The 8,291-nt window shown below is 46.5% G+C and overlaps 1 pseudogene; it reads left to right on the top strand.

Moving 5' to 3' along the window:
• The first annotated feature begins 231 nt into the window (after positions 1-231).
• LOC147737625 (uncharacterized) overlaps positions 232-8,291 on the top strand; it is a 267,144-nt pseudogene continuing 259,084 nt past the window's right edge.

Genomic DNA, 8,291 nt, shown 5'->3' with positions numbered 1-8,291 from the left:
GAGTACTATCCCAGTGTGCACCGACTAAAAGGACGATGGATCTTTACCCGCAAGCTTGCAGAACCATTATCCAGTCTAAAGACACAATTACCCATAAAGAAGCCTTACACACGTTATGAGTGTGGCGAGTATTTGGTGACCTTTTCACTTTAGTGCTTAATCGGAATTCAAACGTGCAAAATACCACACGCATACAGGGTGTGTGAGAATAACACAAGTGATTTATCCGTCATGTTGGCCCTTCAGAAAGCACAGTCAAGAAATGTAGAAAAATACATACCCGACTCAGAGACACTAACCATGAAAGAAAAAACATACATTTGCAGTGAATGTGGAAGTAGTTTTACGGAATCATCTAAACTCAGGAGTCATCAGCGAACACACACAGGGGAAAAGCCAGTCAAGTGCAGTGAATGTGGGAAGAGCTTTAAATATTTACCAAACCTAAAACTGCATCAGAGAACACACACAGGGGAAAAGCCATTCAAATGCAGTGAATGTGCAAGTAGTTTTAGTTATTCGTCAGTATTACGGAATCATCTGCGAACACACACGGGTGAAAAACCATTCGAGTGCAGCGAATGTTTGAAGAGGTTTAGTCAATCTATACACCTAAAACAGCACCAGGGAACACACACAGGGGAAAAACCATATCATTGCAGTGAATGTGTGAAGAGTTTTAGTCGATTATCACACCTAAAACGGCATCAGGAAACACACACAGGGAAAAAGCCATTCAAGTGCAGTGAATGTGGAAGTAGCTTTAGTGAATCTTCAGCATTAAGGAATCATCTGCGAACACACACGGGTGAAAAACCATTCAAGTGCAGCGAATGTGCAAGTAGTTTTAGTTATTCGTCAGCATTAAGGAATCATCTGCGAACACACACAGGTGAAAAGCCATTCAAGTGCAGTGAATGTTTGAAGAGGTTTAGTCGATCTACACATCTAAAACGGCATCAGGGAACACACACAGGGGAAAAACCATATCATTGCAGTGAATGTGTGAAGAGGTTTAGTCGATTATCATCCCTACAAAGTCATCCGCGAACACACACAGGGGAAAAGCCATTCCAGTGCAGTGAATGTGTGAAGAGCTTCAGTCAATCTTCAAACCTACAAAGACATCAGCGAGCTCACCACCATCCCTGAACACACCTTGAAGCTCTTATTCGCTCTGCATTCTGGCAACATCACAAGAATCAGATGCAGCACAAGAGGGGAATATATAACTGAAACACCAATCGAGCGAAGAATCAAACAGGGCTGTGTTTTAGCCCTGACACTTTTAACGGCTACATAAATGACATTGTTGCAGCTCTGAGAAATCTTAATGTGGATGTACCAAAAGCAGGCAACGATCACATTCCAATCTTGTTTTTTGCTGATGATGCAGTACTGTTGGCAAGAACGGAGATAGAAATGCATCGATTATTAGAAGACTTGGAGTCCTTTTGTTTAGCAAGAAATTTGTCCATTAATGTCGATAAAAGGAAATATATGATTTTCAATCAAAAACACAAATTGCGAGCTACTTTTAATGTTTGTAAAACATAGTTGAAAGAAGTATCCACTTATGATTATCTTGGCATACAATTGGATGATAAACGTAAGTGGTCCCAACAGCTGCATGATAGCCAGGCTGACCACGAAGCATCTCTTTAAAAGAGTGAGGGATCATTAACAAAAGTCACAGAGCCTCACACCATGTGATAGTCAGGCCGAGCACAAAGTGAACAAAATCACCATTTTACATTGGACAACAATTGTAGATGGCAGATGGAGCTGAATTATGAAATGATGGAGCCGAATTATGAAATGATTGATCCACTAAAGGAATAAAAAAAGAGATTGATTGCACCAAGCTGTTATATTCCTAGAACCAATCATGACACTATAAAACGTACAAAATAATTACTCGATTTTACTTGATAAAAAGAAATGTATATTTTTGGATATGTAATAAAACAAAAAATATTTGTTTGGATTTATGTTATTTTACTGCTGGTTGTAAAGAAAGTAGATTGTTCGCCTAAAAGGTCAAGATAATTTGTGCTGTCAGCAGGGAGTCTGGCAGAGGTGGCATTAGAAGGGGGTCCTGCCTCGACAGTGTGACTGCTGTCAGCATGGAGTCTGGCACAGGTGGCATTAGAAGGGGCTCTAGTCTCGACAGTGTGACTGTTGTCAGCAGGTAGTCTGGCAGAGGCGGCATTAGAGGGGGGTCCTGTCTCGAAGGTGTGACTGCTGTCAGCAGGGAGTCTGGCACAGGTAGCATTAGAAGGTGGTCCCGTCTCTACAGTGTGACTACTGTCAGCAGGGGAGTCTGGCACAGTGGCATCAGAAGGGGGTCCTATCCCAACAGTGTGACTGCTCCCAGAATGGCTCTGCTTTCAGTCTTCCCAGGGCTGACAAGGGTTTTTTTCTTGAGATGGCACTAGCTCTCCTGTGTTGATGAAGAGAGAAGTGCTACTTATAATACATAGATCTGGGTTTCACTACTATTAATTCAGTCCTTTTTTATCAAATCAATACCTCATTTATTCAGGAAAACTAAAAATATTTGTGTCCTGGCCCTCCCCGTGTTAATAAACCATATAAATGCCACAAAATGTTCAGTACGTGTATGTATTCTTCTACAAGAGGGATTTAAATGTACATTTCATATTCAAAAGTACATTTTTTTAGGGTTCTTATTTAGTGCTACCTCATCTACTGAGTGATCACTTGTGTTACATCTAGAGCAACGGTGTCTGTGATGGATGTGGAATGAAGGAGCCGAGTACAGAGAGTTTCTCTGAAAGCTGTGAGCACCTTGGAAGAGTGAACAGTTGTAAAGCTAAGGTTATTTAAGGGTTTGCTTTTTGTTGAAATGTTCATGGAACGATCATATCCAGAATGTTGGTTTACCTATGTCCCTTACTAACTGAGAGGTTCAAGCTTTATTCATAGTATGGGAGGCTGTTCTTCAGAGCCCCCGGTAAGAACAGACAGTGCTAAAATTCTAGCAAAGGCAATCTATGTAGCCACTCCACTGGCGCACTAAGTAGGACCTGCTTGGGCTCTTGTCATATGTAAATTGTAAAAGAATTCTGTGAGTTCCTCTGGGGAATAATTCCATAGTCCTGTGAGAGCTTAACTCACAATGTACAAATGGCTATAATGAAACTAAAAGCCCTTGTGGACTGGGCCAAGATATGTGTAAGTAAGTAGTATGTATTGGTGTTTGTCTTTGTTACTTGACACACTAGTGAAAAGCTCTGCTGAGACTCTGAGAAGTCACTGAATTATTTTGAGAATCTGTGTTGTCATTGGGTGTAAATAATTGGCAAACGGGTCAAAGTTTATTCTGCTCAAATCTGTGTACTGGAGTGAATGTATGACATTGTTCTGCATTCTGCCCATCAATTGTTCTTTTTCCAATTGTCACCCGAGTGGGACGGGTATGCCCAAACATGGGTCCTGTGCTCTCCATGCCACTGGAGTCAAGCTATCCCGGCTGATGACGGCTGAAAGCCCGAAACCGGTCCTAGGATGCATGTTTCCATTCCAGGGAGGACCTGGCATGGCAGTTTAGGCTGGACTGTTCTCATTTGGCACAGGGTCAAGGCTGATTTGCATATGGCTGGGTCCAAACTGGAATGGCATGGTGAGCAATAACACTATGGATTTAGGCCCAGATCTCTGTACTGGGGTGAATGCATGACATTGTTCTGCATTCTGTTAATCAATTATTCTTTTCCCTTTTCGCAGCCGAGCACCAATGCAGTTGCATGCAGGATTTCTTTTGTGCAGGAAGGGGCACCTTCCTACACAAAAACAATCCTGAGAGGCACATTCCTCTTTCGATGTGTGCAGCATTCTGAAAGAGGAAGCAACGCGGAGAAATAAAGATATTTCTCCACATTACCCCTCTCCTAGGAAGGCATATCTTTTGGCACCATGAGAGGTGCATGGGAACACCGATGCAACACCCATGGAACGCCATCCCAGGCAGAGTTAGCAACGCAGCGATTTGTGTTGCTTGCCTTTCTCCAGATTTATGGAGCCACTCAGGGCCACGCAAAGTGACCTTGCATGGCTTCATGAATTGCATTTAAGATTTGTTTCGCTCTTGCACCACATTGCGCGGTGCAAGAGCGACGCACACTGGTTCATCAATATAGCCCATTATGTTTAGGAATATGTGGTTCGTATGGCCATCAGTGCATAACTAATTTGAAACCTGATACTTTATAAATTTCTTCCAATGAAACGCATCCAAACACAGCCCATGGATAGAGATCCAAGAGCCTTTAAAAAAAGAATGACATTAATAAGAGCGCATTTTGGTGCAATAGTAAAGCTAGAAAATGCTGTTAAGATAAAATATAGTACAAAGGGACAACAAGAATGCGAGCAATGTGCGTGGCTTCCATTACAATGACCAGACAGGAAGCTGATTCTGATCCTGGGGATCACGCACATGCACATTCTTTCCCGGGGTGTAGGGACCAGAAAAGCAAAGTCCTATTATCACTCTAGAAACCTTATGACAAACTTCAAGGTGACTGTCTAGATGACTCCCCACTTCACCCCACTCAAGTAGTGCTGATGGCACAGGTCTGTCCCCTTCAGCTCTCTGCCCTTTGATGAACTACCCAGCATCCCAGGGTGAAGGCTCCATACACCTCCCCTCAGCATTGTTACATTTTGGTTGTGGTGAATCATGGACCAGATTTAAAGAAGTGGTATCTTTGAAAAACACAATTGCATAGGTGGGGGTAAGGTCTCTCGTGGGCAACCTTTCTGGAATGTATTTACAAAGACTGTGATTTTCACCCAAGGAACCCATTCTAAATCCTTTCATATGTATAGGGATGTGATAGCAAGCTGGTGTGTGACATCCTTTCTCCACTATAAACCATCCACAAACCAAGGGATTAGTGGAGACGTTTAACAAAACCCTTAAAAGTATAAGGCGAGCTTTATAAGAAAACTTCAGGAGGAAGTGGGATCTTCTCCTGCCATGTTTCTTATTCACTAACGAGGAGATTCCTGACAAGGACATGGATTTCAGTCACTTTGACTTCTGTGTGAGCACCCAGTCTGGGGCCCACTCAGGTTGAACAGCAAAGGGTGGAAGGAACTTCCAAGGTCACACAAAATGATGTGGTCGACACTGTGATTGGCCTCAAATGTTTTATGGGGCAATACATGGATCAGGTGATGAAAAACCTTCAGGCTAGTCAGTGTGAGAAGTTGGCCCGATATGCAGCGTTCGCTATTCTAGCGACCGCTATGTATCGTTCCAAATGACCCTTATGGTGTTTGGTTGCAAGTCAACCTATAGACCAGCTATCCTAGTAGCGTGGATACGAGCAGTCCAAGGCTAAAGACTCGAGAGGGCGCGCTAAGCCAGCTGTTATACCATCACATACCCCTTGAACATCAAGTGAAAGGACACCACACAAGTGTTATGAAAATAAACAGTATATTTATTGAGAATCACAACAGCCCTGTACTCATTATGAGGACAGGGTACTAAGCACAAACCAAATCTCTTATGAAAATACTTCAAGTGCACAATTAAAAACAAGTGTCCGGAGACACAGAAAGTTTAGTGGTCTCGGGCGGACCCGATAAGGCAAGTCGGAAGCGAGGGACTCAGGACCCTAGAGTAAGGAGGCTATGCAGGCACCGAAATGCCGAAGTTACCTAGCCACGAGGGCTGCGGCTGCACAAGTCTTACAGGCGTCGGGGGTCTTCGCTGACGAGCCAGGAGCTGGAAGAAAAGGAGTTGCTGGCCGGCGACCAGTGATGAATAGTTCGTAGAGATCCAAGCCTGGATCAGAGATCGTTGATACCTGAAAGCAGAGGGGACCAAGTTCGTACTACTAGCCAGTAGTCAGAGGGTACCAGGAGGGCACCGGTTGGCCGTCACCTCGACCAGGTGAGTGGGCGACGCTAGGCTCTGCAGTCTCACGGACCAGGAGGCGTTGTCGGCGACCAGGATGGAGGTGCGAGCTGTCCCACGAAGGATGATGCTGTCGGCGTCGCTGGGCCCAGGATTGGGGCAACAAGCCTTGGCAGATCTCAGGGCCACGTGGTAGGCCTAAGATGGCGTCTTGAAGGGACCAGGAGGGTCCGGGGTGCTCCTCTCGGAAAAAGGGAGCAAGGGCCGATCTGGAGCAACCAGACCAGCAGAGTTGTTTGTCGGTCGTCGTCAAGGAAGGGCACAAGCCAGCGGCTAGTGACCAGACAACGTGCTGAGCAGCGAGCAGAAGGGCCCCACGCGGATCGTGGAGATGCTGGGAGACTGCACTTCGGTGCTGGAGCTGCTCAGGGTCGGGGCTTCTCGGACCCCAGAGCACTCACCAGAGAATTGCTTCGATGGTCGTGCTGGTTAAGAGCGTGCAGGTTCTGATGATGGCCGGTCCCTCGAGGTCTCGTCGCACCCACAGATCACAGCTGAGCTGATGACTGGGGTAGAGGTCAGAGGTGCCAGGGAAGCCGGTTCTCGTCGAGCTGGGCCGTCGGATTCCTTGAGGAAGGACTTACAGCAAACCGCAGAGTTCTTAGATGGTGCCCGCTGATGCAGGGTGACTACTCCTTAGTCACAAGGGAGAAATCTTGAGAAGAGTCTCGAATGTCCTTTCGTAGAAAGTAGTTCTTGATTCAAAGATGATCTAAATTGGAAGGGTCCCCGCTCCGGCCTTTATTCTAAAGAAAGGGGTGGGTACATGACTAGGTCCTGCCCTAAGGGTGGGACCCGGAAGGGGGGTAGTTACACCCCTCTCCCCTGCCGGACTTTCCCCAGGCCAGGGCTGGTGCCCCTGGAACTGGTTCTAACCGGCAGATGCGTAGTGAGCACCGGGGTGCCACTCCGTAGTCACCTTCTCGCAAAAGCCCTACCTACCCAGAATACACAAACCCTGTCTGGGACGGTGCGAACATCGCCCTCGACAGGAAACCCTTTGTCCAAGCGCTCCTCGCTGGAAGGACTCCCAGCAGCAGGAGGTCAGACTCGTGTCTGTGGTGGCAGCATCCATTTTGTGGAGCTGAGGCTTTAGTTAACTTTAACCGGGGTTCACAGTTACGTACATGTCGTGTCCCTCTAGAAGGGCGGAATGCTAACCTCGTCGCCAGAATTGGTGAGAGGGCAGCATCCCGATTCGTATGACACCTTACTCGACATGCCTTGATAACGCGACACCGAAGTTACCGATGTGGTACGCGTTATCATGGAACAGCCATTGGGTCTTGATTCCGCAAGCTGCAACCGGGCTCGGCTCGGGCCAGAACCTAGTTCACACGAGCCCACGCACTCTGCCTTCAGGACTGTCAAGGCCTGCCATAGGAGTGACTGATAGGAACTCGGGGGTCCATTGTATGGTTAGATATAGTGTTACTATACCTAAAGCAAAGGGTGATTACACGACTTTGCCCCAGCTGTCATGCAGCCAGTTGTGTCAAATTTAGGAGGCCAGCCAGGGGTGGCATAATACATGCTGCAGCCCCTGGCGGCCCTGGGTACACCTATGCCCTGCGTTACGGGGTCTGATAAGGTGGTCCAGTACCAATTGGTAAATGCACCTAGGGTACATATCGTAATTTAGAAAGAGAACAGCCAGGCTGTGGGTCTGATTGGCAGGCCCACAGCCAGAGAAAGTCGTAAACCAGTGAAACAAAAGCAAAAAATCTGGGTGATCATAGGATTGCAGACCCTACTCTCCTACATGACCCCCCCCCCAAACGTCGGAACAATAAGCTAACCTTGACCAGGTGAGTCTTCTTGTTCTAAGTGGAAATATCTGGAGAGCCCATCGGCATTGCCATGATCAGTACCAGGTCTATGTTCCACTGTAAAGTCCATCCCCTGTAGGGAAATGGACCACCTAAGCAGTTTGGGGTTTTCACCCTTCATCTGATTTAGCCACAAGAGGGGCTTATGGTCGGTCTGAATCTTGAAGTGAGTGCCAAACAAGTATGGCCTCAGCTTCTTCAGGGCCCAAACCACAGCAAAGGCCTCCCTCTCAATAGCTGACCAATTCTTCTCTCTAGGGGTCAGCCTTCTGCTTATAAAAGCAATGGGCTGGTCTTGACCATCAAAATTCAGTTGAGAAAGAACAGCTCCCACACCCAACTCAGAAGCGTCTGTTTGGACAATGAATGGTTTGGAGTAGTCTGGACTCTTAAGGATAGGCGCCGTGCACATGGCCTGCTTTAGGTCATCGAATGCTTTTTGACAGCTCGCTGTCCACTGAACCTTTTTTGGCATTTTCTTACTTGTCAGTTCGTTTAATGGTGTCACG

The sequence above is a fragment of the Lissotriton vulgaris genome, chromosome 1_1, assembly GCF_964263255.1.
Source record: "Lissotriton vulgaris chromosome 1_1, aLisVul1.2, whole genome shotgun sequence".
Classification (NCBI taxonomy): Eukaryota; Metazoa; Chordata; class Amphibia; order Caudata; family Salamandridae; genus Lissotriton; species Lissotriton vulgaris.
Note: the sequence above shows the minus strand (reverse complement) of the source record. Positions and strands in the feature narration are given on the sequence as shown.